Below are 9930 nucleotides of genomic sequence, written 5' to 3'. Positions count from 1 at the left end.
CTGCACACACCTGCCGGCTCAGGACCCTCGCCCCCTCCCCGCGCCGGAGGTGCCTCGCAACAGTGACGTTCTTAATGTGGAAGGGAGGAATGCCTCCCAGAGGACGGATTATTATTATTATTTTGTTAGTTACAATTAACGCAGCGTTTTAGGGTCATGAGCGGGGTTCTCAAAAGCCCGGGGTTGGGCTTAAGAGCCTGAGTGTCCTAAAGTTGCGGTTTAAAACTTTTCCCTATAGCGGTAACGGCGAACCCCTTAACAGTAGAAACGAGCGAGAGAACGCAAGCAAGGGAAAGGTAGCTGAGACTGGATGTGGCACTTAGTGCAATGATCTAGTAACCACGGCGGTGTTGGATCAAGAATTGGACTTGATGATCTCGGAGGTCTTTTCCAACCCGGCTGATTCTATGATTCTGTGATTCTCTTACTCCAAAGCCAAGTCTTATAGAAAAGCATCAGACATTGTGAATTTCCCAATAAATTGTGTTAAGAATTTGTGTAGTCAGTGGATTAGGACTCTACCACTAAAAAGTAAATACAGGAGAAGAATCAAAGAATTACAGTGATGTTTCACACTTGCGTTACTTTTCTACCACAGACTAAAAAAAAGACAAACTCTCCTGAACTTCTAAATTTATAGTTTCTCAAAGGAAAGTAAATAAAAAGTAAAAGGTGGACACTGAAAATGAAAAAAGAAACATGAGACTCCACAGATGGAATATTAAAAATTTAGAGAACTCTTTGCCCCAGGATCTGTGCACTCCAAAATATGGATGGGTTCAAGAATGGATGGACAAATCAATAGGAAAAAAAACACCCAGAATTTGACTACAAAGGCAGCATGTCTGATCTGGAATGTTCCTGGACCACAAACTCCCGTGAGCCATGGCTGGGTCATATCACCGAATAGTTGCCTGTTCTTTCCCTCTCCCATAGTGGCACAGTGTTAGGTGGTGCACTGACCAACTAACCCAGTAACCCAGACTGACCTGCATGGACCTTGGGCCCACACTAGCATTCTGACAGTCTTATATTGCACTTTGGAGTGGCGTGATGGTGCTTTATTAGTCACAGTGTTTAAACAACTCAGAAAACCCAAGGAACTGCTGAGTACTGTCAAGAAGGAAGAGAACTGAATTGATTTGTAACCTACTATAAAGCATTTGACTCTGCCAAGTAACTGTATTCCATGTAAAAGTAGCACTGAGTAAACAGATGCTCATCAAGCTCTTCACCATGTCAGCATCCAAAACAGGGCCCCGCTGCCAGGCTGTGAGAGATGCAGAAAGACATAGAGTCTGCTGGAACAGTGGGCGACCTAGGCATGGGGCAGAGCAGGCACAACATACTGGCTTACTGTTATGGGTTACCCCAGGGGCCTGCTGACACAGACATTTTGGACATGCCTAATGTAAAGCCAGGGTATTGCTCAGTGCAGTTCAAAGCACATTCAGCAGTAGCTTGACTATGTAAATTCATCTCCCTAGAAAAGCCTTGCTGTTTGGAGGGCTTCTTCATCCATGGTGGGCAGACAGATGTTAGTCCTACCTGGCAGTGTTTAATTTATGGGACACACAGAAACTTCTCCCTCTTGCCCTTCAAGAAGGTCAGAGACTTCAGCAGCCCACATGGTAACTGGAATCTCTGAGTTCTTTTCTGACTCTGTCCTGGTCCTCATTGTTTAATATGGAATTCACTGCCTTAGTCCTTCAGAAAATTAATTCTCTGGTACCTTCTGAACTTCAGTTTGGCGATGAATTCAATGCTGAATGAATGAATTCCTGCTTACTTATCGTACTGAATCAAGATGCAGCAAGTTCCTAAAATTACTTGACTGACTCTGGAAGGAAACTTCTCCAAATTCTGCAAATATTTTCATCAGCATTCGGCTTTGGCTTAATTAAAGGAAGATGGAATTCCAGCTTTGGACTGCAGGAATGACATAGCCCCCAAACACAGAAGATGATGGTACTCCTAACAGCAACCGTCTTCTGAAGCAAAATCTCAAAAGCTTTTATTTTCCTTCTGTAAATCCCCAACAAACAAACCTCTGACCTTGTAATTAAGTTTCTTGTGCAACAGCCAAAATTTTCAGTCAAGACCTTCAGGCTGCCCCCACGAATGATGTCTACAAGTAGCAGCAAACAGATAAGGAACTGAATAGCAGCTTTAATAACAATCCCAACAGAGATTTTAAATCAAGAGCTTTCGAATGCTGTCAACAGGTCTGCTAGACATTGTGTTGACAGGAGGTTTATTGACTGAAGCCCCTACTGATCTGGGAACATCTGATTGATTTCAGTGTCATATTTTGCCAAATACAAATTTGAAACATCTTTTATTTCCCTTTTCTGATGCTTACAGAGCAGGTTTACTGCATTGTCATTAAGAGGCTTTAGTGCCAAGGGATTACGCTTGCAGGATCACAGAGTGATGCAGGGCTGTGCTGAGAAAAAAGTAATTCCCATCCTTGTAGAAAGCAGTGGAAAATTACAGCATCCTTTATATGAACTGACCTCTAGTTAGAATAGCTGATAAGCAATGCCCTGACCTCCATTTTTTTTCCAACACTGGATTTGACTCTAAAGGAGCTGTTGTCATTGTGACTTTATGAACAAATGTTGCAGGTATTTTGGCCCATAGCAGCTAGAGTGAGGTGACTGAAGAAAAAGCATATTTGTATGCCTTCCCCTGAGTGCGCCACTCCAAGGTTCATAAAAGTCCTTGAAATATTGCGTAACCTCTCCAGCTTATAGTTCTCGTAAAATTATGTTGGATGACAGATACTTGAATTCATTATTATTGTTATGAACTTAAAATAATTTACTGTGACTGCACAGAGATTGCTCTTATCAGAACTGAATAGTGCTAGTATGAAAAAAAAGGTGAAAACATCTGATAGAAAAATGATAAAAAAAGGATACATGAGAAAAATGAACATTTTTAGTGATACTGTAAGTTTGGTCTGCTGGCTTCCTTTGGTCACAAGGCAGCCTTATGTGAGAAGCTCATATGTGCTCCAGAATGAATAGTGTAAGCATGTACTGTCTGCTAACTCTTGTGCTCAGATTTTTTCTTTCAAAATTTTAGATTTTGAAGGATAATAGCAGATATGCATTTAGGCATCTGAACAAGTTTCCCTGCACCTCTTGAATGAATATAACTGCTGAAACACAAATGTTAGCTGAACTAACCTAGCTATGGGGTCATCTCTTTTATCTCTTTTTCCCTTATCTCTTCATCTAGTGTTCCACTAGGTGTTTGCTACCATGATATCTCAATGTCTTTTATGCATATACAAAACCCCCATCATCATCATCATCAATCATCATCATCATCATCATCATCATCATTGTAATTCATTATCTTAAAAGAAAGATCTCTTTAAGCCTGTAAGTCCTCCAGCAACCTTGTAGATAAGGCATCAAATGATGTAAACAGTGAGCAAATTTGTCAGAGAGGAATATTGTTCAGCTGGCTGCTAACTCAAAACAAAAACTTGGATTCTTGGAGATGTGAAAACAGAGGACTGCTAAAGGGAGAATCACACTGCCAGGTGTTAATGCTTTTTCTCTTGGTGATACCACCATATCTCTTGCCATTATGTTGACTGCTCCAATATCCCTTATTATTTGTAGGAGATTTTCTTTCAAGAAGTGTTAAAAGGCTTCCTGGGCAGAAGGATGTAAAACATACATGCAAGACAGGGCTTTATCTGTAGTGATTTGTGTCTAGTGATTTATAATTCTAGGAGATATTTGCAGGACCCAGATAAAAGTAGGGTTTATTACAGTATTTCTGAGGGTAGATGAATTAGTCTAAGCTAGATGGCGAGGGAAGAAGTGTTAATTTTGCCCTATGTAACTGCTCCATTCATAATATATTTACCCTCCTTACATTTTGGTACTTAATTTAGACATATAGCTACCAAAGGTACCCTCCTTGGTCAGAAGAAACAAATAAGTGCCCTGAAGGCAACTCAGTCCATCTGTGGCCTGAATCATTAGGCAGTGTATAATGTTTAGTTGAAGGAATTTGGTCCTGAAACCTAGAGATAGGTAGAAGCTTTTCTGAATTACAGGTGATTTTTTTTCTTATTTCTGGAGCTTCAGGTGTAAAATATATAGAATTGCTTTAGAGGATCGTACTGTCAACATAGCTTGAGAGCTGGTCATTTAGTTCCAGATTTATATATATTTACATATATTTACATAATATATGTATTTATGTATTTATATATTTACATTATTTTTATATATTTACATATATTTACATAAAGAGAAAAAAGTCCTGTGGCAAGTTTAAATACCATACATATGGTCAGAGATTTCTAACCTAACTTAGTCCAGTCTACTTATGGACCTGGAATAATGCTTGTAACATTGGTATAATGCACCGTGGTTCTCCTCAAGGATGGATTATATACATCTTGTCTTCCAGCTAGCAGCCCTGCATGGTTGTGTATTATACTGGATATACAAACCATACCTGTTTTCTTGAAATTAATTGACATTATCTTGCCTTGCACTGTGCCTGATATCATCTCAGACAGATGTGAAACTATTAGTTCTATTTTACAAAAGTGGGAATTAAACCGCAGCATAGACGGTATGTCTCATCTGAGGGAAGTCTGTGGCAGAACCAAAAATTAAATGCAAAATTGACTTTCTACCATTCTAGTATCTGGATTAAGATTGTGTACGGCAATATATATTCCATATCAGCCAACCTTATTTGTATAATTGCATGTGTTGTAAACAGAAAATTTGGCTTGTCAAGAGCCAGAGCAGGTGGTGCAGGCATTTGCAGTACCTTGGAGGAATGCTGCCTAGATATCTGATATTACTATAGCACTCGTTCCTTTCCCATCAGGAGCTATCCATTACAGTGAAAAATGAGGGACTTTGAACACTGACACCTAAAAGGCTGTTATTCAAGAAAGGATCTGAATCCAAATTTGGGGAGAAACGAAGGAAGTATAACCATATCCACATTGAACTGGCAACTTGTAACATCATCTGCCACCATCCAGCATGTTGGAAATGCCAGGAAAGTGCTTTTCCCACAGCACATGATCACCATAAAGAATATTACTGGAAGACAAAGGAGTCCCATAGCTGTTTAACAGGCAGACCCAGAAAGAAAAAACCACAAACATCTCCAGCACTAATTTCTGTTTTTCACTTCCAGATGCCATTTTTGAACCTGCTCAGTCATTCACAGCACTGTGAATCTCTTTGTAGTATTCCAATTAGTCCAAATTTTTTTAACACCTTAAGCCCTAGAGTGAATTGGAAACCTTTGATATGCATTTGATTTACTTTGCCAGAAGCTGCCTTTACTTTTTTGTTAATGTTTTATATGATTCCACAAAGAAAAGCTTATCTTCAGGCAGCCAAGCTCAAGTGTTTTGTCCATAGGTTTACTAGACTTCAGGGCCAAAAGAAGTGGCTGGAACATCTAACCTGGCTGTCTGTGTAACAGAGACTTGCATTTGCTTCTATGTATATCAGGTCCAACAACTTCACCTCTGAGGTTTCTTGTCTCTTCCTCTTAACTCAAGTTTAAATATCTCCACATTTTCATCCAATTCAAGGATTAGAATCGGGAGGTTTGACAAGCATAGACACCCACCCGTGCATAGTCATGCAGTAGACCACAGGCTGTGGGTATGTGACCTTTCCAGCCTTCAGCAAGAGCTTCCTCACCCCAATGCGTCTGCATCTACTCATCAGCACCCACATGGTGGGTGTTACCAACCACTGGAGCTCCCACTGACTTGCATTAGTCAGCCAGGTGATGAGCACCTGGGCACAGCCTCTTCAGCTGGCACAGCTGAAGCTGGAGGCAGATGTGTATCCCAGCCTGCTTAGTCATTTTGAAAGGCAAACTGTAAGCATAGTGCCATTGATCTTACACCCATTGGCTGCATTCTTATTTTAAACTCCTGAAGAAAAGAAAAATACAGATTTGGAAGTGTGCCATGCTCCAAGTGGTTGGTTATACTACTGTGATGCTCCCATCAGAACCTTGTAATAGAGTATTTTTTTCAGAGAATACTTGCATGCACAAATGGTGAAAAGCAGGTCTAGCATAATGGATTACTAGTGAATGCAGTTTGACTGGTACATAATTCTCAGTGTAAGGCTAATTTCTATACCTTCAGTGAGATCAACACAACACCTCTCTGCCTAGCTGAATATCATATATTGGTCCTTCATACAAGACAGACTTAATAATGCTGTAATTTTATTTTTTTTTAAAGCAAGGACAAGAGAAAGAAAATCAACCACCTCTATGTATTTTTAATAGGACATCAGAAAAGTTAACTCCTGAAACTCTGATGTGTTGCAAATGTGCCTCAGCCTGCTGCCATATATGAAACATTACTAAGTAGCTTGTATTCTGTTGACAGTGGTGCTCTTTAGAAATATAGTTAAAGTGACAGGTGAAGAAACTGAAGCATAAAGAGATTAAGCAAAGTACTTTCCCATGAGATAGGGGACTGAAAACAAGACTTTTGGCCTTCAGTGTTGTACTGCTTGTGTAGACAGATGAGCCACTGAGGGAAAATGTATAGTTTAAATGCAGAAAGACTAAGCATAATTTAGCTGCCAATGGCAGCTTTAGTCACTTGCAAAGCATAGCACTGTGGATTTCTCTACAGTTACAGGGAACTCTGTTACTAGTGCTATTATTCATGATTTTCATTTAGTAATGATTTTCACTTATGCTTGTTTTTTATCCAGAGCTCTTTAAAGCCTCACACAGGCAAACATTAACAGTGACATTTTATAGAAAGAAGAGGTGGGGAAGTTGGATGACTTGGGTCATTGTCATATGATGAGCCTGAAATAGAATAAACATTTGTAAAGCTTGTGACTTTCAATCCCATGCTCAACTCATTGGACATATAGTCCACCTCCTACAAAGCAAAACTTGACAGCAGTTTTGCTCGTTTGGTGACTTACCCAGGCTAACTGACTCAAAACAACTATCAAATCACAGGTCAAATCACAGCTCTTGTATTCTAAATCAAAATCAAATGCGGTGTTCTCCCAGGTTTCAAGAAGTTTGCAAGTAGCACACTGGTTTTGACTTGTTCCAGTGTTTTGAGATCTTAGTGCTTTTTATAGAAAGATAATGAGCAGAGAAAAGAAGGGAATTTCTCAAAAAGGAAGAAAATCTGTTTGTACCAGTGTTTGAGATATGAAAGTATGACATACGCAATGAGGTCCATATGCCAGATTCAGCTGCGTAGTAACTCTGTATCTGCCTAATCCTATTTTGACTTCACTATATCTGCTTCAAAATAGATAGTATATAATAGAAAAATATGCTCAGCTTTGTCTGGAGATAGCATTTTGAAATATTTTTACAGACCACATTTTTCTCATATATAGTATTATGTATAGATATATTTTTGTCGCTGTGATTGTGTTTTTCATTTAATATGTATTTATTCTATCTTGTTTAACTTTTCTGTGTTGAACAGCATACACTGAACTTACAACTATTTCATCCAGTTTCAGGTCACGCTGATGAAAGATCTTTAAGCGCTCAAACCCCAGAACATTCACCTTGATTGTGTCAAGTATATTTGTCTTTAGATACTGCAACCGCAACTATTGAACTTCCAAGTCACTTTGGCTGTGTGAGTTGAGTCATGGAATAAAATAAAATAAAATTACTTCTATTAATGCATTTGTACTCACTGGAACATGCTTATAGGTACAGTAGTGACTAATGAACTGGTGAACACATTTGTTAAAGACAGCTCTAATAGGGAAATGTATTTTGTTCTTGAAGAGTGGGGGGAAGACTATTATGAGGTTAGAAATTGTGAGAACCAACATTATTTCATTAATATAATGAGAGTTTTTTCTTTATACACATTTTTATTTTCAGATGTGGTGTTTTTCAATATTGAAGAATATTATGAGCCTGATACATCAGGTCCCACTTTGTTGTATAAGCCTATTTGTGGCTCTCAGGATAGGACACAAAATTCTCTGAGCATTCATCAGTACCTTGTGCCTTTAACTGTGTCTCTCAAATCCTGTTAATTCAGGGATTAATTAGGTTTTTGAAAAATTATCAGTGGACCTTGTGCAGCACAGCTATAAGGTTTAAATTTACAAAAATACCCTATAATGAAGCTAGGCTTTGAGTGTTCACTCACTTGCCTTTCTCAATAATGTTTTGAGAATATTATTGCTTTTATTTCTGTGTTTCCTTTGCTTGACTGTTTACTTAGAAAAAAAAATTGCAGCTATTTTTCAGGTCACCATCTGATGTTTAATGGAATTCTAGTACTGTCACAGATTGAGAAACACCTCTGCATGGTATCTGACATGGACCATTACTGGAGATGAGATCCTGAGCCAAGCGAACGTTTGCTTGGACCAAAGAGGCAATTCAAATGCTCTTAAAGGAATTTAAGTAAGCTAAACTGATTAAAAACTATTTCATCAATATATTACAGCTATTGACTTGTAAAAAGTCCACCATCATTTTCACAGAAGATCTTAAAATAGATTTCAAAATCACATTTCACTCGGAATTGGCTGCAAGGGAACTAAAACAGGCTTCCAGGCTGTATGCCATCGTCCACAAGCATGGCTCAGCGTCCTGATATTTCTGTGGGTCTGGCTTGCAAGAAATGTGGAACTGCTGAGATGCTGAATTCTTTTCACAACACAAAATGTTTAGGTTGCTAGGAAAGGAAAAAAATGGGAACTGGTGTGGGAGTGTCTGGGGAACTCCATATAGAAAGAGGAAGTATCGTGTGACTGATCCGGAAATGCGTACAAATCATCTGTTCTGGTAGTATTTTCACTTGTTTTGGGAACATTTCCATAGAGAACTAGAATCTGGCCCTGTGTGTAGGTATTGCTTCACTCCAGAGCAAAAGGCAGCCACTAATTTGGAGTGAAACACACCAGCTGTCAGCCTGAGCACATAGCAACAGGAAACAACAGCTGAAGGCAGGTTGCACACAACACAACATCCCGCAGAAACAGCTGAGTGCTATGAAGCCATTTTGGGCTGCAAGTATCACAAACAATGCTCTGACTTCTATAAAAAGAGAAAGCTATTTTCCAAGCTGTATTTTCTGAGAGGAATTGGTTCTCTTTTACCTCCAAAACCTCTGGAATGCAGTCCCATCTGTACTACAAAAACTCCAGAGAAATACACAAGGCAGCAAGGTGCAAACTCAGTGAAAGCCCTTTCTGATTCTGCCTGCCAAGGCACTTCTTTACCATGCACAGATTTGACAGGAGAGAAGTTTAGCCCTCGTCTTTCCATAAACATTTTCTGGTCTGGAGTACACTGCCAACGCTTATGATGTCAGGGCTGTTCTCTCCTTTGGTTTTGTCACATGATTATTTTTTTTCCAGAACCTGAATCCAAAAATATGGCAGTTTTTCTTGTGTAAAGTGAAGTTCTGCTTATTCATTTTCTCTTGAGCAAGTTGCTGTTAGTCAGGTCTTTGCACAGTTGTGGGGAGGGTAATATACTGCCCTCAACACAATGAAGTAATTTTTAGAGGAAATCCTTGTATGGACAATTTCTTCACTGTTTTGAAAAGCTTCAAATAGCATTTCCTGGAAGACCAACTTGAATTCCAGATTGATTCTCCTTATTCAGTCATTCCTTAGTCAGCTGGGAGGCAGAGGGGCAAGCTTGGGTACGCTGGTGCAAGTGAACAGCAGAGAAAGCGGAGATGAAATCCCTCACAGGATATTTTGGACCTTCCACTTCAAGACAGAAATGTAATTCTCCTGCAGAGTTATAAAGGGACTGAAATAAATGAAAAATATATTTCAAAGGCAGTCAGGATAAAGCTCCTGAGCAACATACTCAGTGAGATGTAGAGCGAAGCAATTATTTGGAGGACTCTTTTTGCCATTGGCTTTCCCCTCTCTG

Source organism: Manacus vitellinus, unplaced genomic scaffold, assembly GCF_001715985.3.
Source record: "Manacus vitellinus isolate BGI_N305 unplaced genomic scaffold, ASM171598v3 scaffold_4_pilon, whole genome shotgun sequence".
Taxonomy (NCBI): Eukaryota; Metazoa; Chordata; class Aves; order Passeriformes; family Pipridae; genus Manacus; species Manacus vitellinus.
The sequence above is the reverse complement of the archived record's forward strand: the minus strand, read 5'-3'. Positions refer to the sequence as shown.